Source organism: Felis catus, chromosome C1, assembly GCF_018350175.1.
Source record: "Felis catus isolate Fca126 chromosome C1, F.catus_Fca126_mat1.0, whole genome shotgun sequence".
NCBI lineage: Eukaryota > Metazoa > Chordata > Mammalia > Carnivora > Felidae > Felis > Felis catus.
In genome coordinates this window covers 38,687,441-38,712,557 of record NC_058375.1, presented here as the reverse complement: position 1 = coordinate 38,712,557, position 25,117 = coordinate 38,687,441, and the positions used below count along the sequence as shown (strand labels likewise).

At 44.1% G+C, this 25,117-nt stretch overlaps 1 protein-coding gene and 2 long non-coding RNA genes across 11 annotated transcripts in view; 2 read left to right on the top strand and 1 right to left on the bottom strand.

Annotated features, from left to right (window-relative positions):
• The window catches only part of LOC101099137 (AGBL carboxypeptidase 4), a 1,457,496-nt gene that overhangs the window by 1,173,731 nt on the left and 258,648 nt on the right, over positions 1 to 25,117 (top strand). The gene's annotated exons all lie outside the window — the stretch shown is intronic.
• Positions 692 to 2,623, bottom strand: LOC109502303. The gene is made up of 2 exons (XR_002160846.3): positions 2,541 to 2,623; positions 692 to 878 (listed from the first exon to the last, which is right to left on the bottom strand). It is a non-coding gene; the product is annotated as an uncharacterized LOC109502303 (long non-coding RNA).
• Positions 2,651 to 3,734, top strand: LOC109502304. The gene is made up of 2 exons (XR_002160847.3): positions 2,651 to 2,780; positions 3,008 to 3,734. It is a non-coding gene; the product is annotated as an uncharacterized LOC109502304 (long non-coding RNA).

Sequence of the window (25,117 nt, the reverse complement as noted above, 5' to 3'; positions counted from 1 at the left end):
GACCTGAGCCGAAGTCCGACGCTTAACCGACCAAGCCACCCAGGCGCCCCACATCTCTCCATTTTAATGCCCTCAAAAGCAATTCCTCTCCTACAAGGTCCCAGCAACACAAGAGGACCCACACTTATTTTCTGACTGAGCTTCAGATAGTAGCCTCTCACCACTTTCCTTGGCCATGCTACCCTCACTTCCAGACAGACTTTCCTCAGTTTACCTTCCTGCCTGAGCTTCCAGATCATCTCCCATATATTAGCCTTTGCTGAAGGCTCCTTGTCTTTCATTTCAGACCTTCTTGGCATCTGTTCTCAGGTGTCAGAGATAGCCATGCCCTGGACACTGCTGAGTCAACTCTGCTAGTAGAAGTCTCTAACATCAGGTCCCACCCACTCCCCAGCTGCCTCATCTGACACAGCATAATGTGCCCTTCTAAATGAGCCTCCAAATGGCATTGTAATGAAGAAGGCTGAATCTCAGCCAGAGACCAAAGTGGTCAGGACAGGACAGAACCAAGAAGACACTTAGTAAGAACCAGGGATCCCAGAACAGAAACCAGAGAAAAGGGGGATTTAAACAACATAGAGGAAAATTTGGATCAAATTTTCAAGATCAGGAAGTACCAGTCCAAGTTGTCTGTTGAGTTTGAAAGAAAGCTAGAAAGGTACAGTGAGGATCAGATCTCATAGACCCTAAGTGCCAGACCAGAACATTTTAATTTGGTACAGTTAGAAATAGGAAGCCATTATAGATGCTTGAACAAAGCTGCCCAGGAACATGAAGAAGGCACAGACTGGAATGTTGGAGACTTGAGTCTGAGGTTCTCGCTTTGTCACTAGAGGGCTGGTGGCTGTAGATACCTCTAGATGCCTCTCTTCCCCAATCTGTCACAGAAAAATTATGTGTCAGTGTCAAGTGGTCTTAGAAGCCCCTCTCAGCTCTTGGACTCCATAGCACAGACAGTTTTGACCTGAATAACTTGAGCTTTCCTCCATCTACCCACCATCTCTATCCCCCATTGCCTATCCCCAGTCTGCTGATAATCAGGGCTCAAGAGGGTTACCTCTTGTGTCCCATCTGTTGGAACACAGCCATAGAGAGAGGAATGCTCCTGCCACATGTGTTCTTGTTTATTCTTGATGCTTTACAGAGAGCTGAGGAAAAGGGGGAGGGAAGAAGAGGGCCTCCTTGAAGGATCAGTTTCAAGTATTATTGTCCCAGTCCATATGTAGGGACTGGGCCCAAGCACAGCAGACAGTCAGCCTGTGGGAAAACTTGGACCTTTTGCCAACTAGAATCCTCCAAAGGTCAAATTAAAGACTTGGAATTTGAAAGAGAAACAAATAAAATGAACTGAGTAAGCAGATCTCAACTGGTTGCCTTAGATGGGTGAACATGGCAAGGCCATATCTAAGCCATTTGTGTTGGTTACTATAGGTTGGGCTAAGTCGTTGGGAGATAAACTGTAAAATTTCAATAGCTCATCATAGTAAAGTTCATTTATTTGTTGACACTAACAACCTGAAATTTGGGATAAAATAAAAATGGCTTCCATTTACTGAGTACCTATTATGTGCCCAGGACTATTCAAGATGCTTTATGTAAATGATGCCCTTTTTACACATGAAAAAATTGAAACTTAGAGAGGTGAATGACTAAGTTCAGATAACTAACAAATGGCAGATCTGGGTACTGAAACCCACGACTATCTAGCTGCATGGCCTGTTCTCCTTCCCTTACTCCACACTGCCTCCCCAGTGGCCCTCTCCCTTACCCATATTATTCAGACACATCTTCCAAGGGAAAGGATGAGGAAAGGAAATTATTGGGCAAATGACCTAAGGAATACCTTTTCATAGAAATGATCTCCATTGTTCTTTCAGTTTGACCACTGTCAACAGTGCAGCTTAACTGCACAGCCCTCTATTGTGTATTTGTCTCCCTCGATCATAAGGATCTTAAGGCCTTAGGACCCAAGGGCCATGTGTCCCCAGCTGCTAGCACCAATCCTGGCAGAGTGCCCAGAGAATGTTTGTTCATTGATTAAATGAATGAGTGAGTGAACTCATTCAGTTTTTGACAATTTTGAGGAGTCTTCAGATGAATGGTTGAAATCAGCTCATAAATCCTTAAGGAAAAAGTCTGTGCTCTATTGCTTCTTATATTTCCTGCATTTAACATAATAATAGGCATAGATTAGCTCTTACCACCACCCTCAATCACTGAAAAGTGGGCCCTATTCCTCATGCACTGAGAATGAAGTTGGAGAAATAGGGAGGAAGTGAATTTGGGGGATATTGCAAGGTTACAACAAGAGGATCTTATTAGCCATCTTATTAGCCATCAAGATGTTAGAAGTAAGGGAAGAAATACATAAAAGAAATATAAGCATACCTATCTTCAGAGATGACCTCAGACCCCTAGGAACTATTTGGGTTATGAGTAAAGAGTGCGTAATGATGTGTCCCCAGACCACCTCAGCCTGTGGGCACAAATGGGGTCCCATTTATGGTATTCACCTGTGATTTGCTGGCTTATGCCCCTACCTGCCAATGCAGGACTCCAGGCTCCTTCAAAGTCTTGCTTAGTTATTTCTGGAAGTCTCAAAGTGACATCACACATAACTCACAAAGGATGCATTCCACTTTACATGCCATCTACAGTGTTGCTTCTTTCCTGCTCAGCCCCGCCCATGAGGTTCCCTACTCCCTACTTCCTGTAATTGAGAGTGCTCCACCCTAGTCAGTCCCAACACCCACCAGGAGAAATCTGATGACCAACCAAAGGTATTTCCTGCTTATATCAAGCTTCCGGGACAAGAAATACTATAGCAACTGAAACTGCAGGCTTTTCAGTCCAAAAATTGGGAAAATGTTCATTTCCCCCTCTCTACATTCCTAGCTCTGTGGCCCTTTTAGAAACAGCTTCTACCTGCAACCCTTTCTTCCTGGGACTCAGTCACAGGTCCACCAGTCATATACCCCACTGTCACCCTCCTCCTTCCCTAAAGCAGGGCTAGCACATGTCCCCTGTGTGCTGATGTAGGCCTCCAAGGATCTTCCTTGATCAGACCTCTGCAAGAGCTGGCCCCAACCATCCTTCACAATAGACTGAAGCTGGGATCCTCACTGTTAAAGGATGAATAAAATGACCTCTCTTACTCTTTCTGAAATGTATTCTCCAAATACTAGTCTGGATATTTTTTTCCAGATCCTTTGTTAAACACTTCACAGGTTCCAAACATTATGAAAAGAGCTTTCTGTGCAGTGCTTCATTTAGTCCTTACCTCAGCCCTGGGACCTAAGAATTATTACCCCTTTCTACAGGTCCAGGGAGGGAAAGTGCCTAACCCAGGCCAGCCAGCTCTGGCACACTCACTCTCCTCTATTGTGACTCACTGGCCATGGCCTTCCCCTCCTCCCAGGAACCTATATTGTCTTGTTTCTTGCCTTTGCTGATTGCCATCCATACCATTCATTCTCCTTGTTCTTCTTCTGCTTCACCCATCAGATTTGACATTCAGCACATTATTTCCGGCTGTGCTGTCAACCACTCTGGACAAGAATCTGATTTCCTCTGCTACCCTGGCCCACATACAGGCTTAGGCCTTCTTTCCCTGGGACTCTCCAACTCTGGCCCTGCCTCCTGAGTGACATTTGCATCTGGCTTCCCATGGTCTTGAAAGTTAAATCTGTCAGCCCTTTCATGTGGTGTGTGACCTTCAGGAGTATCTTAACATCTCCAGGCCTCAGTTTAGTTGATTGCAGATCAGGGGTAATAATACCTGTCTTGGAGGTTTACTGTGGGAAATAAATATGACAAAATATTTAGGGTACCCAGTATGATGACTGACACATAGTGGATGTAAAGTAAACAAAGTACTCAAAAAGAGCTGATGTTTACTAAACACTTATCACATGCTCTGTTAAGTGCTTTGTTGAGTTTATCTTATCTAATCCTCCCCTCAACCTTTTGCAGCAGGTACAGTTATCATTGCATTTTACAGATGTGTAAACTGATACCAAAACAGGTTAAAGGACTTACCCCAGGTCTCAGACCTTGAAAGTGGCAGGTCTCAGATGGAAGCAGACCGCCATATTTAATAACTCACTCTCTTGTACTGCTTGGCACAAAGCAGACCCTCTACAAATGGGGTCGTTGAGCTGTTCTTATTAAATCAATAGCTAAATGAATGCATTTTCCTTCTTTTTGTGCCATTGCCTGAGACACCCATTCCCTGCCCTAAGACTTGTCCACTCATTTTCTTAATCTCCTCAGGGGAGACTAAGATGTTGCAATTTCCTGTGCCCCCAGAAATGCACCATATTGCGGTCTTCCCTGGGTAGGACAAAGCCCAGTCCTGACCAGCCCAGTCTCTGGCTGAGTTCCTTGGCCAAGAACAGCACAGAGAGAGATCCTTTCACAACTGAGGCTTGCCAGCAGAGCACTCCTGCTGAGCCAGGGCCTCTTGCCAAGCAACTTTCCCTGCCCCTCTGATATGCAGATGTGTGCAAGAATTCTACACATCTGCATAGGGCGCATCCAAAAGCTGTGACTTGGCAGAAAAGAAGGAAAATCTGAGTGTCAACTCCAGAGGAATGGCTGCTCCAGAGGGGCCAGGCAGGGGAGGACAGCAGATCAGGGCTGGGAACAGTCAGCTCGGGGTAGACGAAGGATAGAGAAATAGCACTATCCACCCCAACTTCCACCTCTCACAGAAAGGCTGGTGCACTTTCAGAAGCGTGTATACCATGAGCTTATCCAAGTGATTCCCCCTACAGATGTCCACATCTTGTGAGGATTATACTCTATTTAATTTTGTATCACGTTATCCTCTTATAAGTAAGGAAAGAGAAACACGGCAGCAGAGACAGTGGTAAGAACCCCAAAATAGGATTAAGACACCTTTCCACACAACATTCCTGCAATCGACATGTATGAAGCACTGATGCCTTGCCAGGCCGAGGGAGACAAAGGCGAATCAGACACAGTCAGCATCCTCAAGAAGGTACCACTGTCCAAGAGGACAGACCGGCAGGGAACTGGACAATATAGAGGAAAGTGCAGAAAGCTTCATGGGGGTGCAGGGTTGGTTAAGGTTAAGAGGGCATGTCGGGGACTGCCGCCCAGAAGAGGTGATGACTGAGTGAATCTTTTTTTTTTTAATTTTTTTTTCAACGTTTATTTATTTTTGGGACAGAGAGAGACAGAGCATGAACAGGGGAGGGGCAGAGAGAGAGGGAGACACAGAATCGGAAACAGGCTCCAGGCTCTGAGCCATCAGCCCAGAGCCTGACGCGGGGCTCGAACTCACGGACCGCGAGATCGTGACCTGGCTGAAGTCGGACGCTTAACCGACTGCGCCACCCAGGCGCCCCGATGACTGAGTGAATCTTGAAGACATGTGACAATTGCCCAAGTGAGCAACTTATTCTGTACTGACCCTACCAGGGCACAGCTGAGTAGATGAGTAGGTGCTCACTGTGTAAGCACTTGTACTTCACACACCTGCATACACACACCTTCTGGGGTGGGTGCCATGCTGGTTGCAAACAGTTTCTGGGTAACACTCGTGCTGTAATCCAAGATCTTCCTTCCCCAGTGGTGTTTTCTTTCTTTCTTTTTTTTATGTTTATTTTTGAGAGAGAGAGAGAGAGAGAACAAGCAGGGGAAGGGTGGAAAACAAGCAGAGGGAGACATAGAATCCAAAGCAGGCTCCAGGCTCTGAGCTGTCAGCACAGAGCCCGATGTGGGACTCGAACTCACAAATTGTGTGATCATAACCTGAGCCGAAGTCAGATGCTTAACCAACTGAGCCACCCTGGCACCCCAATGTTTTCTGTTTCCTGAAAATCCTTGGCAAAAGATTCCTCAGAATCAGCTACTTTTCCCTGTTACTTTAAAAGCTTCATTCTCTCTTACTCAATGGCGCGGGAAGCCAGACAAAAAGGAATTCACCAGGACATCTTGAGCTCACCTTTGCTCTTGGTGTCCTTAGGCTCATCCCTATAGAGTCTTGTGCTGGGGACAAAGGAAGAGTAGTTTTCTGGTTGGAGGGAGTAGGGATTCAGTTCAGGAAAAGGCTGACTTGGTGAAAGGAATAGTGTCATTGCCTTCAATCTCTGCAAGAATATCTGAGGGCAGAACAAGGATCGATGTAGGAACACCAGTAGTAGGCAGATTTCTCAACTAGAGAGACTGTTTCCCCAAGTCAAAGGTGCCCATGGGTGGGATTAGATGCTTTGAGAAGTAGTGAGCTCTCTGTCCCTGCTGGAGCATGAGGGAGCATGAGATCACAGCTTATTGGGTGGGGAGGATGTTGTAGCAGAGCCTCAAACAAACACCAGGTGAAAGGTCACATATTTTTGCCTTGCTCTACTGTATTCACATGGGAATTGACAGCACAGGAGGGTTGCTGAAGCCTCTAAGAGTACAGGGATTTGCATTTCCAAGGTTATGAAGAAAGACATGTAGTAAGTATGTGTATAGGCATCCAAGATGTGAAATGTGTGATTATTTGCAGAACCTAATCTCATACCTCCCTATCCTTGTTGAACTGAATATTGCAAAAATATCCTCATTCGTATTTGGAATGGTATGTTTCGAAGCAATCATCATTCTGAATACTCATTCCAGCCAGGAGACGACCTGAATATTGAATAGAATAAAAATGTATATATTAGATTACTTATTCAAATGCCTATCTGGCAGTTTGGATAGAATTAAGCAACAGTCCAATCTGGCTGTTGTTTTATGCATGGGATGTCAAAGCTAAACAGCCCTTGGAGAATATTCTCTCATTCTTTCCCTGCACACAGCCTCACCATTCTGCCTTGTTCACAGATGGGGAAATAGGCTGAGAGAGGGGGACATATAGCTTGGAAATGAGAGACCTGGGACCAATAGCTACCATTTAGTGACCAGGTGAGGTAATATTGTCCCCACTGGATGAAGGAGGCAACTGAGGCTTAGTGTGGTTCATGGGCCTATACTGTGTCACACAGCAAGTCAGTGGTGGCAGAGCAGCCTGCATCCCAGGCCACTGTCCTTTTATATTACCTCACCGGGTCCTGAATACAGCCAGAGAGAGCACTCGTTGTCCTCTCATGCAACCTGCAGACTCTCTGCCAGGCTATGAAGTCTTGGAAAGTGATGATGTTATCCCTGGTTGGGGAAATTCCACTGTGTTTGGAAATACATTTTAGGGCCCCCAAACCAGGGAGTCTACCACACCACTGTTCTACCCTTCATGTCCTAAAAGCTCTGTGTGACACCAGGCAAGAATGTATTGTTCTGCAATTACAGTCACAATCACAAAAAGCAATAACCCAAACTCACCTTTGGAAATGAATCCAAGTAATCTTTTTGAAAGAATATGCTCACTCTGAATCTTGCTCAGGTATCACCTCTGAGAAGATTTCCCTAGCTTTCCATACCCTAGAGCCCAGAGCACTTTTCACACAGTATTGTCACTGTATGTGAGGTTTTCTCGCCACTAAATCATGAGTACTTTATAGCGAAGAACACCTGTGATTGTTTTCTGCATTTCCAGTGTGGGGCCTGCCTGGGGCCCCACAGGTGTCTGGGAAGGTTTGCTGAGCAAATGGATGGATATTTGGGCAGTATTGCTGCAGGGAAAGAACTTAAGAGAAAGGGACTCTCCTCCCCTCCCCAACCAACCTAGAGTTCATTAATCTGTGGATAACAAAGAGGACCTGGCAAGCCCTTCAACCTAATGTAGTACTTCCAACCCCGCTAACAGTGACTGAAACCAAGAACCAAACCTCAGAGCTTCCTGGGGTTCGCCAGTATTGGGGAAGAAGAGAGCAGCATCTGAAGCACATGTTTCCACTCACACTTGAATCTCACTTCATCTCACCAGACCATTCTGAAATTGCAGTTTCAGCATTTTCTCCAGTCTCACCTCTGCTACCCTGCCCCCTCCAGGTCCTCAGAGCTCCAGCCTCTCCAGGAAGCCTTCCCTGGTCAGGTTGGCCACTGTGATGTCTCCACACCAGCCCCTCTTTCTCATCTCAGCACTCTTCCTTTCCTGCTTATCTGATGCTCATTGTCAGTTCATGGATGGTCAGTGTGGGGAGAGGCAGTGTGGCCAATGCACAGAGCATTATGGGCTCAGAAGACAGGTACAAATCTCAGCTGGCCCAGTGAATAACTATAGGTCCTTGGGATGTTCACTCAAACACTCCAAGGCAATAAAATGGGGGCAAAATTTTCTTCGCATGACTGTTGAGAAGTATGCAGGGACCCTGAGAATGGAGGACCTTGACTGCAAAGCTAAGGACAGTGCTTATTCTATGGACAATGGGGCACCATGACAGGGTTTCTTGTCTGCAAATCACATGATCAGATATGCCTTTTACAGCGAATATTCTGGCAATGGCACAAAGAATGGATTGGAGAAGAGGTCCCAGAGAAGAGAAACCAGACAGGAGACCTTGTAGGGATGGTCAGAGGTTGAGGGAAGTAAGGAGCAGAGGGGAGTGTGAAGTTGTAGATGATAACAGCCTGAACAAAGGAGGTAATAAGAAATAATCAGAAGAGCTAATGTTTATATGCTCCAACTCTGTGCCAGGAATTATGCTAGCACTTTAAAAAATGTTTTTTAACGTTTATTTATTTTTGAGACAGAGAGAGACAGAGCATGAACGGGGGAGGGGCAGAGAGAGAGGGAGACACAGAATCTGAAACAGGCTCCAGGCTCTGAGCTGTCAGCACAGAGCCCGACGCAGGGCTCGAACTCACGGACCGCGAGATCATGACCTGGGCCAAAGTCGGACGCTCAACCTACTGAGCCACCCAGGCGCCCCAATGCTAGCACTTTATAAGGATTATTTCATTGAATCTTGTTAGCAGCCTAAGATTTTTAATCCCCATTTTACAGGTGAGGAAACAGACATTGAAAGATTAAGTAAATTAGGATGGCATAGTAAATAAGAACTGGGATTCAAGTCCAGACAGTTTCACTCCAGAGCCTGAGTGCTTAATCACCGGACCAGCTCACAACTGAAGTAGAGATTGGAGAAGAACTATTTAGAAGGTGGAACTGACAGGACTTGTTGAGAGATTGACTGGAGTGAGTAAGGAAGAGGTTAGAACACAGAATGATTCTCAGATTTCTTCCCTAAGGTCCACACGTCCTGGGAGGCAAAGCCAGGATTGTAACCCAACTTTATGTAACTCCAAAGCACTTTTTTTCTCTTCACAGCATCAAAACATTTCATCTGAGAGCTTGATGTTCTCAGGACAGAAGGGATAAGGTAGAGGTTGGTACTTTCCACAGAATTTCACAATTCCTTTATTTAAACCATTATACCATGACTAGTTTCCCTTAAGATGTGGAGGGTGTGGTTTCTTTACAGGGAGATTTAGTATCAATTGCAAAGAAAACTTGACAAGAAAATGCATTTGTTGGGGCAGCTTTACAGAAGCTTTGCTTCTCTGGTGCCAAACCAAATGCAAAGGAGGATTCTAAGTACCTTTGGGAACAGAAGTGAAAGGGCAGAACATCCACTGTAGCCAGGGGGGACTGGTGAGAGCTTGATCTTGACACTCATTTGTCGCTTTATCATGCCTTTCCGAAGGCTCTTCTCTGTGCCAGGTTGGACACCAGGAATAGTGCTAGATAACAGCCCCTGCTTGGGCATCTCATAACCAAGGTGTGAAATGGACATGTAGGCAGGCATTCAAAGGGCTACAGAAGAGGGCTGTTTGAAAGAAGAGGGAGTGTGCCCTCCATACAAGAGGAGATGCTATGTCTGGGTCTTGGTATTGGCCAGAAGCCAGGCCATGTGATCTTGAACACATTACTTAACTGAGCTTCCTCATTGTCCTTGGAACAGCCATGTAATCAATCCCATGGTGATCTACTCTTCTCATTAATCAAGGACCTGGGTTGGGATGCAAAGTCTAGAGCCTTGGCTGTCCCCTGGGGTGGAATAGGTTAGGTTTGCAGACTGTAGAGCTGGATCCTTAGGGTGAGAGCCAGTGTCTGAGGTGGAAGTGAAAAAGAAAGACAGGCAAAGAGTCTGACTCTGAATCCTACCATAAAGGGTTGGGTAGAGAGGCAAGTCCAGGAGTGAGAGGAGAGGGCAGACTTGAGTCCAGTGGCCATGGTTTGCAGTGGAGGGTGGGGCCAGGACCAGGGCCTAGAGACTGTCTCTGAGTATTACTGGAGTCTCTGTGGGACACTCTCATTCACCACTCTGGGTGCAGAGGGCTTTGTTAAGAGTACTGCGTGGTCTCAGGGCTATTAGGAAAATGAAGTGACATGGTATGTGCAGAGCACTTTGTTGCCTGGCACACAGTTAACCCTCAGGATTGTTATTCGTGAAACAGCTTTCCCTTTCTATCAGAATTCACCAAGAACTTTCAGTGTGCTAGGTCCTGTGGTGGGCACCAAGATGAGAAGGATGTTAAGATGCAGCCCCTGTCCTACAGCAGCACAGACATCTGGAGATACAGACCCACAAATAACATGGCCCGATCAAAGGTTCCAAGTGGCATATTGCAGGGAGAGGGGGAGGCATGGTAATAGGACAGGGTGAAGGTACGGTAACCCAACCCAAGGGTTCTGGGAAGGCTCTCTGGAAGAAATAATAGCTAAGGTGGAGCTTGGAGGTTAAGAAACAGTTAACCAGGCAAATATCAGTAAGAAAAACATTCTGGGAGCAGGCACAGCTTCCACAGCCACATAAAACACCACAGTGTGCTCAGTAAAGGCAGGTGTGAGGAGAGGCCAGAGAGAAGACAGGAGAGGAGGCAGGGCTATGCTGAGTCTGGAGACTAAGGAACCTGGACTCTATTCTGAAGGTGATGGGAGGCTAGTGAAAGGTTTCAAGCAAGAGAGTAACCTGGCCAGCTTTGTGCTTTAAATAGATCACTCAGGCTGGTGGGGAAGAGTATATTGGAGAGGGCTAGCTGGAGGCCAAGCAAAATCTTCAGTTTGATGTTTCTGAGTCAAAGACCAGTTACACTTTGGTAAAATTAATTAGAGAAGACTCAGAAATGGGAACAAAGGCTTTTGCATCTAAAGCTAGATGTGAAATGTTAACATTTGTACTCCTATATACAAAGAGCTCAATCCCCATTCCCTGTGCTATAAAAGGTGATGTGATGGGGCATGATGCCTTTAAGGACCCTTCCAGCTTGAATGCTTCAGGAGTCAATAATTCTATTTCTCTTCTTAGGGTATAAAATGGATGTTTATGCTATTGATCCCCTAACAGGACGTATGCTTGGATTCTGCCTTCCTTGTGTCAGTGTGTGTTTGCTCTGAATGTCTGCCATTACCTGTGTACCTTACCTGTTTTGTGGAAGATGTTGTATTTATCACCTGGTTGGCTAGTGTCAGGATCTGTGCCAAGATCAGGGCTTATCATGTGGCTAACATGAGGACCCAGTCTGTGGCCACAATTGCTGCTCAGTCTATGATTATAAAGCTGAGAAAATAGTCCCGTTGATGTCTTTGAAATCAGGCATTTGGGCTTATTACCACAGTGTCTGCTCCACTTAGCTGACCTGCCAAACTATGCTAAGGGTTCTGGGCACATGTCCTGGAGGACTTCTGGTCCTCACTGTGCCTGACTCTGTGTATCTAGAAGCTGGAAGGAAAACAGATACTCCAGACCCCCACAACCTTCAGTGCTTCCCTCTAAGACAGCACTAATTTGCATATTGGAGTTGCCCACTTCATGACTAGGAGCTCCTTGAGTGAGGGAGTTCCCCTGACTTATCAGTTTTCATGAATTTCTGATCTCTGCCCATTTTAATTGAGGAATTCCCTTGTGGCAGGTACCGTGCCCAGTATTAGAGCTATAGATGTGAAGTAGCTACACACAACCTTTGCTCTCATTCAGGTTACTCTCTCCCAAGTAATGAGAAAATAGGAGCTCTGATGGGAGAGAAGAAGTCTAGGGTGCTAAAGGAACAGAGAGCAAGGGCCCTAACCAAGTGTGGAGTCAGAGAAAGTCTTTTTGAGGAATTGATATTTAAGTTAAGGCCTGAAAGATAACTAATAATTGACCAAATGAAGGGTGCGGGATGGCGGGGGGCAGCTTATGTGAAGACATAGAAGTAAAAGAAAGTTGGCCCATTGAAGGAACCACAGGAAGGCTGGTTTGAGCCTCCCAGTGGAAGTGCTGTATATCTTAACTGTAGTGGTGGTCACATGAATCTACACAGGGGATGAAATTGCACAGCACTGAATATCTAAATGAGTCCATGTAAAACTGGTGAAATATGAATACGGTCAATGGATTATATCAATGTCAATTTTCTGGGTGTGGCATTGTACTATAGTATGTAAGATGTTACCACGGGGGGAAACTGGGTGAAGAGCTCATAAAATCTCTCTGGATTATTTCTTACAAGCGTATGTGAATCTGCAGTTAATCCAAAATGAAAGGTCACAAGAAGAAGAGGGAGGAGAACCAGGTAGCAACCCATTTGACTGCCACAGAGAATGAAGGAATATGTAGCCTGAGTGGAACCCAGAGAGTTGGTAGAGGACAGACTATACAGGATTAAAATTAGGTGGGACTTTGGAAATAGATGAGAAGCCTTTGGAAAGTCTTATTTAAGGAGTGACAGGATCAGGTTTGCATCTGGGCAAGATCACAATGGTTTGGAGAATGCATTGGGAAGGGGTAAGATCTAAGAGCAGAGAAATAAAAATTAAGCTAGAATATAGTGGATAAGAAAGGACATAGGAAGATATGGGAGATAGTTATGGGGTCAGAATCGATAGAATTTGATGATTGAGAGATGAGAGGACAGGAGTCAAGATCTCGCGGGTTTCTAAACTGGTCATGGTGGATGACGGTTCTCTTTACTAAAATGGGGAACATTTGAGAAGAAATGGGCTTGGGATAAATGTTTGAAGAGATGACTTTGGAATATTTATTTGAGATGCCATTTAGATCTAAGTCCAGATGGCTAGTAAGCAGCTGTATGCACATGTGTTGGAGCTCAGAAGAGAAGTCTGCGCTAAGTGTATGAGCATACAGAATAAGAAGGCCAGAATTCTGAGGGAGAATGACATCTAAAATGTGGGTCAAAGAGGAGGAGCCTACCATGGAGACTGAGGATCATTAAAGAAGTAGGAAGAAAATCAAGACTACTGAAGTCAAAGGGAGAAAACGTTTTGGAAGAAGGCCAGGTCAACAGTGTGAATGCTGCTGAGACCAGATGAAGGAATGTGTCCTTGAACTCGGTAGGTCACTGGTAATGTTGGGAGAATGGGTTCAGTAGAAAGGAAGGCCAGGCTGCAGTGGGGCTGAGGAGTGAATGGGAAGTCAGTGAATTCTGATAATAAGTGTAGACTTCACTTTCTCTCAGAAAGTTCTGCTTGTAAAGAGGAGGAGAGAAGGAAGTAACTAAAGGTAAGGCAGGGATGAGTGAGGGCTTTGAGGTGGCTGCTGTGGTGTTATTAGGCTGGGACAGGCTTGAACACGTGAAAGCACAGATAGGAAGGGGACCTCCAAGATGGAGAGGTAGAAGATCTAGAATAGAGCACAGGACCTGGCATGGGGCAGGTTCTCTGTGAACACCAAGTGTTTTCTGAAGCCACACTTTATGAAGGGGAAGAGTTTCTGTGGGTACAGTCCCTGGGTTCTGTCACACTCCACTAACTTTTCTAAAAATGTTTCTGTGCTTCCTCTTTCGGGAACAGCTGGGCCATTAAGAACTGCACAAAAACCACCTTTTCGAACTCCCTTGAGGAGGCTCAATGTCAGATCAGAGCCAAGGTGCTTCCTCTCTGAAGGGCATATGTGGCTGAATTGGCCCCTCCCACAGCAGCACCCAACAGTGACTCCCAGCATGAGGCTAGAGCCCTCACACAGCAGCAAAAAGAAAGGTTCCCACTGCAGCTGCTGGCCCACCAAGCTCGGGGGACCCACCCACTTGGGAAATCAGCATGGCTGGGCAAAAGACATACTGTCTGACTCAGGGCTTCAAATCCACTCTGAAAAGGCAATATGGCTGACTAGATAACTCGAACAGCTTGAACAGGTGTGCTGAGAGATAATAATCTCATTATATTTCATCCAGGCACCCCTTCAGTATCAGTCATTCCCCCTTAGTAGCTGCCACTAGCTTGGGCAAGGTGCTTAACTTTCTTATTTCTACAATGGATAGCAGTTCATGGGGGCGTTGTGAAGAGGAAAATGAGAGAACATAAATAAAAGAGGCAGGCATATGTTAGATTCTTAATAAGTCCACATTTTCCTCTCCTTCTTGCCAGGAGCCAAAATTTCCTTTCTCCTAGCAAGTGCCCAAGTCTTGAGTCTAAGGGCCAAGTCTAAAGAAAAGAGTGTCTCAGAAAGGAAGCACCTGACACGTCTGCACCTCAGGATGATACCATCTGTCCCTTGGGCAGGTTTTTGTTCTTTTGTTTTGTGGCTTCTGCTGTAAAAAAAAGTTTAGATTTAATACATGAAACAAAAATCCAGACTAAATGATGAGCTGAGGGTGGGGGAGAGTTAGCGAGAGAAATGTTCTTCATGTTATAAAAAGGATCCTTTGCTTTATCACAAAGTTTCTTTAGATATGTGCTCCCCTGTTGCAATTAAGCATTTGTTTACAGATCATTAATTATCTGGCAGAGAGGCTTGGCTGGAAGGAAGATGGCCGAGAGACACAGCTGGAGAGTTGGGAGCTTGTGCCAAGTGAGAATGCATTAGAACCAGAGATAGTAAAGCCCAGAAATGCTGGTGTAAATCAGAGACGAAAAGGAAGTCAGCTTCCAAGAGCAGAGTACACAGGCGCTCTGGAGACCTCTCACTAGGCTGGATGGGCGGGTGGCGGGCCATTCACCAAATCGGGGCACACAGGAGAACAGGTAGGAGGAGGTAAGGGTAGGGGTAGAAAGCAGGGTCTAGTTCAATTTGGAACATTTTGTGTAAGAGGTGTCTGTGGGATAGCAAAGTGGAAAAGTCTAGAAGGCAGATAAATATCCCCACTGAGCTCCAGCAGTGATTACATATTGGTCGTTTCTCCCAAATTCTAAAACTAGTTCACATTTTTCTGATTCTGCACACACCAGGCTTTCTAGCACAAACGGTGTCCCCTCTCCCTAAGCCCATACTTGCTGACCCTTTAGCCATCCTTCAGGCCCCAGCTCTAACTATTCTTTCTGAGAAGCCTTCACTGGCTTCCTCAGGCAGACACAGACTGTCCATTTCCTGGACAAACTGCCTCCACTTATACATACCTCTACTAGCACTAAGCCCCACAAGAAGTCTTCCTGGTTTAACCAAGATTACGTAATTGGATAAATGTAACAGGCTCAACTCAACAAACTCAGTCAGTGTTTTCCACTCTGTCATAGTTATTGCATTTGCTCCCTTGCATATCTCCCCAAGTATATTGGTTTTCCAGTGCTGCTGAAAAAGTACCAGAAACTGGGTGGCTTAAAACAAGAGAAATTTGGGGTGCCTGTGTGCTCAGATGATTAAGCGTCCGACTTCAGCTCAGGTCATGATCTCACAGTCCATGGGTTCAAGCTCCGCGTTGGGCTCTGTGCTGACAGCTCAGAGCCTGGAGCCTCCTTCAGATTCTGTGTCTCCCTCTCTCTCTGTTCCTCCCCCACTTGCACTCTCTCTCTCAAAAATAAAGATATTAAAACATTTTTTTAAAAGAGAAATTTATTCTCTCACTGTTCTGAAGGCCAGAAGTCCAACATCAAGGTGTCCACAAAGCCATGCTCCCTCCTTCTTTGCTTCTTCCTAGTTTCTGCTGGTGGCCATCAATATTTGCATTCCTTAGCTTACAGCTACATCTCTCAAATCTCTGCCTCTGTAGTCGTGTGGCATTATCCCTGTATGTCTCTGTCTTATAAGAATATCAGCCATACTGGATTAGGGCCCACCCTAATGGCCTCATCTTAACTTGATTACATCTATAAACACCTTATTTCTGCAGATCCTGGAGTTTGGGACTTTAATGTAACTTTGGGGTAGGGGTACATAATTCAACCCATAACACCCATGAAAAAAATATTTCCTGCAGGATAAGGACCATTTCTTGTTTGTCTTCGTCCCAAAACTTAGCACAGGGTCTGGCATAGAGAAGGTGGCCCAGGAAATATTTTTTGAGCGATTTACTCTAAACCTGTGCTTTCTAAATCAGATTTTTTTTTAATGCTTTGTGTACACCAGTGCCCACTGTATACAAAGATCTGGGCTAAATGCTTTCTATTTGCTCTCTCATTTAATTGTACCAAATGCCCTGGGAGGTAAGTCTCCCTCCCTTACAGATCAGGAAACCAAACTTTAGAGAAGTGACTTGTTCAGGTCTGCATAGCAGATGCACTATGCAGCTGGGATTTGAACTCGGGTTTGTCTGATTTCAAAGCTCAGATCACTCCACTACATTCTGCTGCCTTCTCTTTCATCTTGGTTTCAGTTAAGCTTCTTTGGGAATCTAGACTACCTCAGCTATGCTTAGTGACACATGAGTTGGGACCATGCTTTGGACAATGTGTTAGAGAATCCACAGCACCCTTTGATGGGAAGGGTGGGAATAGAAGATAGCACTGAGGGGACAGCATGGAAATGGCAGCAGGATTGGAGAGAGAAATCTCAGGGGAAGGTGATATCTAAGAGGAGAGAGTTGGGAGGCTTCCTCACCACACCCTCCCCAACCAGGAAAGGCTTCTTCTTGAGGCGAAACCATGAGAATGATGAATTATGTTTCTCTAGGACTAGGTAAGCTAATGCCAAGGGCACAGATGAGATCACCTTCTACTGATGCCTGTCCCCTGTAATTGAGAGAAAGCCTGAGAATGTAGGGCAGAGAAAAGGCCCACCAGAATCTGGGTTCCAGGAAGGACTTGGTCAAAGGCAAGCTCTTTGGCTTTGGGTAATCATTGTCCTTCTGTCCTCAGTTTCATCATATCTAGAATGAGAGCTTTGGGCTATAAGTTCTCTGAAGTCACTATTCTTGGTTTCCTGCTTCTATAGAATCTGTTTCCGTTTTATAACTCTATTTTAAGGTGTTTATTACATTGCCAAGAAAAGAAAAAAAAAAAAGAACCTTCAGGATGAAATTTCTCCATGCCAAGGAAAAAGATTTTTTTTTCTCTTCCCTTTTTTGCATGCAAAGCTCTGCTCTGCTCCTGCTGGGTCTGTCTTTTCACTCTCATAACCCTCACAAGTTTTCTCAGTGGCAACAAGCACTCTCTGGCATGGCCCTTCCTTTTCTTAATACCAAAGATTAAGGATTTGCTCAAAAAGTTGAAGCCATGTAGGCAGAGCTTATCTGGCTCCTATACTGGCTCATCTGCTGTGTGCTTTTGCTATGACCTGTCCACACAGAGAGATGGAAGAGAAAAGGATGCATAATAGGTCCAGCTTGCTCTGCTTGGGCAGTTTTGCAGCCCCTTTGCCAAGTAAAAGCATAGTTATTTCATTTACTACTCTGCTTTCTGCCTCTTGAAAGTGTGTAGACCCCTAAGTGAACATTTCCTGGCAGACTCTTTTTTCCTTGGACATTGAGCATCTCACATGGAAAAATGTATTTTTCTATTTGTGCAGTTGAGGCCTGCCTCCACCTGGGAAATGGTGAGAGTCAGAGGATAGAGTTTGGAGCATCTCATCTCTAAAGGTCATAGAGGCAGAAATGGGTTAGTTTGGGAAAAAGAATATTCCTCTTGCCAAGAGTCCATGTCCCATCTGTCTCCTAAGCTGATGAGTCTAGCTGCCAGAGGACCAGAGTTCTTCCCCTGGTGACTTAGAGTTATTGATAACTGTTTGCATATTCCAATGGCAAATTTAAATCTGTAAATTTCATGCATATGTCTTGTTCCCTAAGGAACTAGAGGATAGGATTTGGATTTTCCATTCAAGTAGTCTTTACTCTACCCAAACCATAATTGGTGCTATCAGATGTATCAGCTAGCAGGAAGAGGGGTGCAAATCCTCACATTCTGCACAGAACTGGTGATGGAGCTTGACATACCTATCGAGTGACAAGTAGTATACCAGGGACCACTGAAGGCAACATAGAATGGGAACTTTATACCAGATTTAAATACAGGGCATGATTTGGGCCCTCACTTTTCCTTTTTGAAACTCAGTAGATGCATCTGTAAAAAAAAAAAAAAAAGATAACAAGTATTTTCCAAGTATTATGAGGATTGTAGGTAAAGCATCTAGCATTACTGGGGACAGAGCAGGGAGATCAATAAAGTTTCGTCCTTTTCTTTGCCTCTTCCTCTCTTTTACACATATTATCTCATTCACTCCTCTCAGCAGTCCTGATAGGTAAGTTCAGTTTCCCATTTTAGAGATAAAACTCAGTCTGGTTCTTTACTATATCCCAAGTATTAAGAAAAGCTTCTAGTATGTAATAAGTCCTCAACAAATAGTTCATGAATGAATGAATGAATGAATGAATGAATGAATGAATGAAGCAGTCTTACAGGAGTTAAGAATCTTGCCCAAATTTTCACAGCAAGTATCCCAGATGAGTTAAGACATAAGGCAGGGTATCACAGAAAAATTCATACAAGAAGACAAAAAAAGAACCCAGAAATGGGAACAGAAAGGCATAACATAATTCATCCTTTTTTATGATTGAGAACACTGTGTTTCACAATTCCAAAGTCGTGTTTTAAATATACAAAATCTGAACATAATTTTAAAAGCATACAACAAAATCCCAAATTCAGCTTAAGTCCCAAAACTTCATAAAAGTACAGCTCTTACTAAGGTCCCAGCTTTGAAAGAAAGCATACTGCCCCAGCGTTGGCCAGGAAGGGATGGTGGGTGTGATCTATGCAATTACACTGCCCAGTCTTTGGGGAGAGGGGGGAAGATATTTCACCCCAAAATAACTGCCTTCTAGGGATCCATCCTTGTCATCTGTGACATTTGTGTCATCCATGACCTCCTAAAAGGAAAAGAGACTCCTTCAGAAGAAGAGAATGAGGACAACTGATAGTTGGGGGAACCTACCATGTATGAGGCATTGCCTATCAGGCACTTTACATGCAAACTGTTAGACGCTGTGACCACCTTATAAGACTCTGATTGGCAATGGAAAAAGCTGAGAGTTGGAGACTTGCCCAAGGTCCCAAATTACCTTGGTGATGGAATATTAATTGAACCCAAATCTGAGTTCCAAGCCTGTGCACTTTTTACTTTTATTATTGTCTCATAACTTCTTCTGGGCCATGTTACTTCTCTAGAATTGGTCCCAGAGCCAGAAGCAGAGCTCAGTGATGAGAAACCATTTGATGGCCCAGCAGTGTGGCAAGACCCATTAGCAGGGTGGAGGTGGGGTCCTGGTGTTACCTACTCTTCCTACCAGTTGAGTTAAATGTCTCCCTAACCGCTTCCTCTAGAGTTTCACAAGCCCCTGTGTGTCTTGCTCCTGTTATTCTATGTTTTAGGAGGAATGTTTCACCCTTAATGGATTATCATGTTTTCCTCTCTTCTTGCCATATTTCTGCATTGCTAATAAGGGTATGCCTGATAGTAAAAAGGGAGAGGTAGGGTTTTGATATTCTGCACTCCAATTCACCTACCACCGGCACAAAAGGAATATATGAAAAAGAACTATCAACAGAAAATGTGTTGTAAATTGTATATATGAGTCATTTCTCCATCATGATATAAAAACTCAGAGGTCAGACTTTTTTTTTCTGGTTAGCATAATAGGTGGATTTACTGGGCTACTAAATAAAGAAACCTGTTTTGAGTAAATAAAAGAAAATTTTATTTAGACTATGGGTTGAATCTAGTACACTCTCACCTACCACAACATAGGATGGAAATATCAATGAACTCCAGGGTGCTTTTTTAGATAGTGCCAGCCAGGGTATTGCCTGGATCAATCAAGATGATCTGGACACCCCTAGAGAACCAGCATATGACCCTCTGAGAATGATTCTCTATCACCTCCCCATGTTAGCTAGAAGGACACAGATCACTTCCACTGAGGCAAGAGTCAGACTCAGGGGGAACCAGAATTGGAGTAGAAGTCCACGGTTGGGGCTCTAGAGTCAAGCAACCTGAGTCACAAATCCTGGCTCCACCATTCATTTCTGAGTGACCTTGGACAAGGTATCTAACATCCCTATGTCTCAGTTTCCTTAACTTTAAAATGAGGCTATCTAATCGTACCTACTACCCAGGATTATTTTGAGGATTAAATGAGAAATGTATGTAAAGCCTGGTATGAGGGAAGCATTCCACAAAGGTTCATGGCTATAATTCCTATTCTTACTCATATTCCTCCAAACAACAGCAGGATAAGAACGGGTTTGGGAGGAGGTGACACTTCTTCACCCAGAGATATCTCTGACCGGAGCTCTCGGATCCTATTTTGTTCTGGCTCAGAGGAGTCTCCACCTAGACCATGAAGTAACAGGTGATTCCCAGCAGGTTCAAACTCCCATTAACAGAAGGTATAAGACTATAGAAATCTGCTTGAACAGTTAGAAAACTCATAGTACTTGAAAGATTCAGGTCAGATAATGTTATCAAATTCTCAGTATTCACAGAATCATTAGCTACTCAAGTTAGGGATGCTTGGAATGATAGTTATTGGACTTTCTCATAAGACCTAGTTCTCAGATTTCTAAGTGGAGATTCAAGCCTTTCAGAAAAAGAGGTCAAATTCCATGGGCAGTTTAGCTCCTGTTGTCTCAGGAAACTGAGGTAGGGCCTACATCAAAACATGCCCTGAAACTCAAGCTTTGGATCAAAAAACTGAGGTTCAAGTATTCTCCACGGGACTATAAACAACTTCTATCACCTCCCTAAGTCTTAGCTTCCTCATCAGAAAAATAGAGATAATAATAATACTAATGGGTTATTAATAGTTATGGGTTGTTTTGAAAAGATGAAAGGAGTTCATATGTAAAGCAATCAATACTGTTTCTGTCCTGGAAATCAATAATTGTTAGTTCCATTTTCGTTCCTTTCTTCTGATTTTATACTGAATTTATGGTCTGGTTAGGAGACATTCCTAAGAAAAAGAGTTGTTCATAATTTGCTATGAGTTTCAGAGATGAGTTGACTTCCTAAATGAATGTTCCCTTTTGTGCCTCTCATCAGAATGGCAGCCAGAGTTACCAAACAAAAGCCTAAGAGTGAATGACACTGTGGGCTGCACTCTAACCATATGAGGACTGTGAAGGGCAGACATTCTGAGCCAGGAGGTACTTGAGATGAGCAGAGATGGTAACCAGAGAACTAGCATATGGTCTTTAAAGGACCTGTTTCCTACCAAATAATGTTGGAATCATCAGAAGACTAGGGGGTTAGAGAGTCAGTGACTTCAGCCAACAGCAGGGTAAGAAGGAAGTCTAGCCTTGCAGGATGAAGCTGAATCACCATCTTGTTTCCCAGGAGACCCATGAACTGTGCCAGTGAGGTTCCTAATACTATTATCTTGGTATTGGAATGAGCCTGTGTCAACTATGTGTGATTGTCAACTTGACTATTTTTCCATTATGCACATTTTTCTATAATTATACCCATTTTGTTCTCTCCTTAGAGATAACCTTTTGAAAATGTCAACCTATCTAGTGATACTAAAAGAAAACTACAAAGGGAGCTTTTATTGTTTTTTGGGGCCACACTTGGGAACCAGACATGGTAGGGGCCCAGAAACAGAGACACACTCACAAGAGGAAGGTGAGACTCAGAGGGACAGAATAAAGCCCTGAGAATACCTCTTCTTCCTCACCTTTGGGAACTTTCCTCTCCTCCAGGGTCTATGTTTCGACTTCACTAATTCAACAAGTATTTGTTTAGGATCTCCCATATGCCAGGCTAGGTGGAACGATACAACAGTGAAGAAAATTTATAGGATCTCTTCTCTAGTGGAGCTTTTGGTCTACCAGCAGAAACAGGCAATAATAGAATAAATGTATATTACATATTACAATAAACCCCACAATGAAAAATATAAGGAGCTGTGAAAATATGTAAAAGGGACCTGAGCTAGTCTGTGGAGGGCAGAGGTCTGTGGAGGGTTCCTCCAGTAGGAGGAACAAGTCAGGAAGAACTTTCCTGAAGAAGTGACATTTCAGCTGAAAAATAACAGAATGAGTTTATCTAATAAGTGAAACCAGAGGCAGCTTCTAAAACTAATTGGCCCCTAATTAAAATTCATAATTGAGGCAAGTTGCATTCTTCCAAGGTAAGCCAACTTTTTTGTTTCTTTTCAAAACCAATTCAAATAATGTTCCCTTGTCACAATCTCTTCTACTGGTCTTCGACCATTTTGCTTTCTCCTTAGAGATAACTGTTTGAAAATGTCAACCTATCTAGTGGCACTAAAAGAAAACTACAAACGGGGTTTCTACTGTTTTTTGGGCTACATTGGGAATTTGTTTGCTCCACTAGAGAAGAGACCCTATCTGTTTTTCACTGTTGTATCCTAGCACCTAGACTGGCATATGGAAAACCCTAAACAAATACTTGTTCGACCAAACTTCTTTTGGTCTTTGACCATTGGGAGTTTGTTTGCTTTGTGTTGCTTATGTAGAGTATATACTACTGAAGTAGAATGCCTGGATTCAGGTCATCTGTATGACCAACTCCTCTGTGTGACCCACATAAGGTCATAACAGACCTGAGATCTCATTGGTTGAGCTTGACCATTGTCTGCTTGATCTGAACATCAAGCCAAGGTGCTAATTCACAAGGCTTTCAATCGCTATAAATGTTTTTGCATTTCACATTTTGTGTAATGCATACAAGTTTGTATTTATTCTAAGAAAGTACTTCACAAAGTCAGTTTGAAAGAATGCATGGCTTCAAACACAATATCTTGGAAGTGTATGCTGCAAATTTGGGCAACATCCCGAGACTCAGAGGCTTGAATGTGTGAGATCTGAGCTTCTTTAGTGACCCATCTGTGCCCAGGGCTCTGTGGCACTTGGATGGAAGCATGCTGGGGGCACTTATTGGATAATTATCAGCATTGTTCAACTCATTATATTCAATTTGATACAATAAACATTCATTGGCTCCTTATTCTCAGCAAGGGGATAAGAGCTCTCATAATAAACATAATAATATGCATGACAATAGCAGCATCTACAATTTATTGAGGACTCACTATGTGTTGGGCACTGTGCCAATCATTTGACATAAACATTTACATTTACATATCTCATTTAATCCTCGTAACAACCCTATGAAGCTGTATGAATATCCCCTTTAAGAAAATGAGGCTTGGAGAGATTCAGAAACTTGTCCATGACCACACACTTAGGAAGAATAGGCCTTACTTATTAGGTCAGGATTTAGATCTGGGGCCTAAGACAATAATACGCTGCCTGTTTTCACATTGGTATGTCATGTTTAAGATGAAGAAATTACTGTTCCTCAGAGAGGTTACATAGACATTTCAGAACTCTGTATATTTCCCCTGAAAATAATACCTACAACTCGTTGAATAATTTCTATGTGACTGGCATGTTACCTTAAAATTTTACAACTTCGAAGTACTCAACCTTGTCTGACGTTAGAATAATCTGGGAATTTAAAAGAAATAAAAATTAATGCCCAGGCCTTATCCCCAGACCAATTGAATCAAGATCTTGGGGGATAGGAGCTGGAAATGGGATATTTTTTTAAGTGTCCCAGGTGATCCTGATAACAGAGAGGGTGAAAAATTCCTGCCCGGAGCCTCACAAGAACTCCACAAGATAGCCTCATTTCACAGATAATCAAACTGAGGCTCAGAGAGGTGAATTGTCTTGCCCAAAGTCACAGAAAAGATGTGGCAAAGTCAGGGTTTAACCGCTGGGCCAATTCCAAAGCCCATACTCCTTTGGCCCTCCAAGCTGTCACCTGCATGACAATTTGGCATTCCTTCCAACTTCAGGCAATGTCCACTGGCTTTTGAGTTTGTCCTCAACAGCAACTCCTCTCTTTCCTTCCTTCCTGCTCTCTACTGCTGTTCTCTTCCCCTGCCCCAAACCCACAACCAAATCCAGCCAGACTTCATGACCGGGAGTTTATGTGGATGCATTGGCTTGATGCCCCCGCTTTGGGGTGACAGTACCCAACTCAGGGTAATGCCTACCATGGGCCTCCCAGCAGGTGCAAAGCCTCCTAGTTTACCTATCCACTTCCTCGAGTTTACCTGAGAAGATGGGGGCCCTGAGCTCACAGCCCAGCAAGTTACTTTCTGGGGGTGGGAGCAAGAATTTTAAAGCAGAGACTTTAAAAGTCAAATTAAATATCACAGAGGAAAAAAAAAAGGCAAAATCATGAAAAAATGTGGTCAATCATTAGTGGCGAGGTTGAAAAGACATGCTCCAATTGCTTTTAAAATTCACAGAACCCAGGTCTCCTTAAAATAGTTTTGCAAAGTACACTGAGAATTCCATGCAGTAATATGAAACATAAGTCCCGCTGCTGCCACTGAACATGCCTCAGCTGGCTAAACTGAAGGAGCTTGACATTCACCCAAGGCTCTGCAGAACTCCACAGGACAGCACAATGGAGCTGCAGTTGCAAAGCTTCCCCAGATGTGTACATTTTCTGCTCCATTAAAATGACTTGGACGAAAGGCAAAGTACATTTGGCCGGCAGAAAGAGGGGGCTGGGGAGGGGCAAGCACAGGACAGTTAGCCTCATCACAGGCCTCCCACTCCCCAGCGTTGCCCCCCCCCCCAGCCCTTACCCTACGCTGCCTCTAGAGCAGACTGTCTATAATGTAAATATGACTGCAACCTTCCAGGGACCCCCACAGCCAAACTGCTTTGCTGTAGGTCTCCAGTTTCTCAACTCTATCATGGGGTTAATAATGCCCACTTCAAGGGTTTGGTGTGGATTAATTGAGATGTATACATGGTGCTCCAGCATGCCTGGGTTATAGTAACATTTGGAGGAAAAGCAGATATCACAATTATCATCACTGAAACCAGGTCACATGAGGAAAGACAGGCGAAGGAAATGAAGATGTCTGAGCAGAAGATAGATAAGATCCTAAGGAGACAGGATCCCGAGTTTTCCATATTGGAGGAGCTGACATGAGACTCTTCTTGGTGAACCTACTATGGCAGCTACAAGGTGAAAGGTTCTGCCCCAGTGTAAGTAAGAAAGACCTTTCTCACAGTCAATAGTGTCCAAAA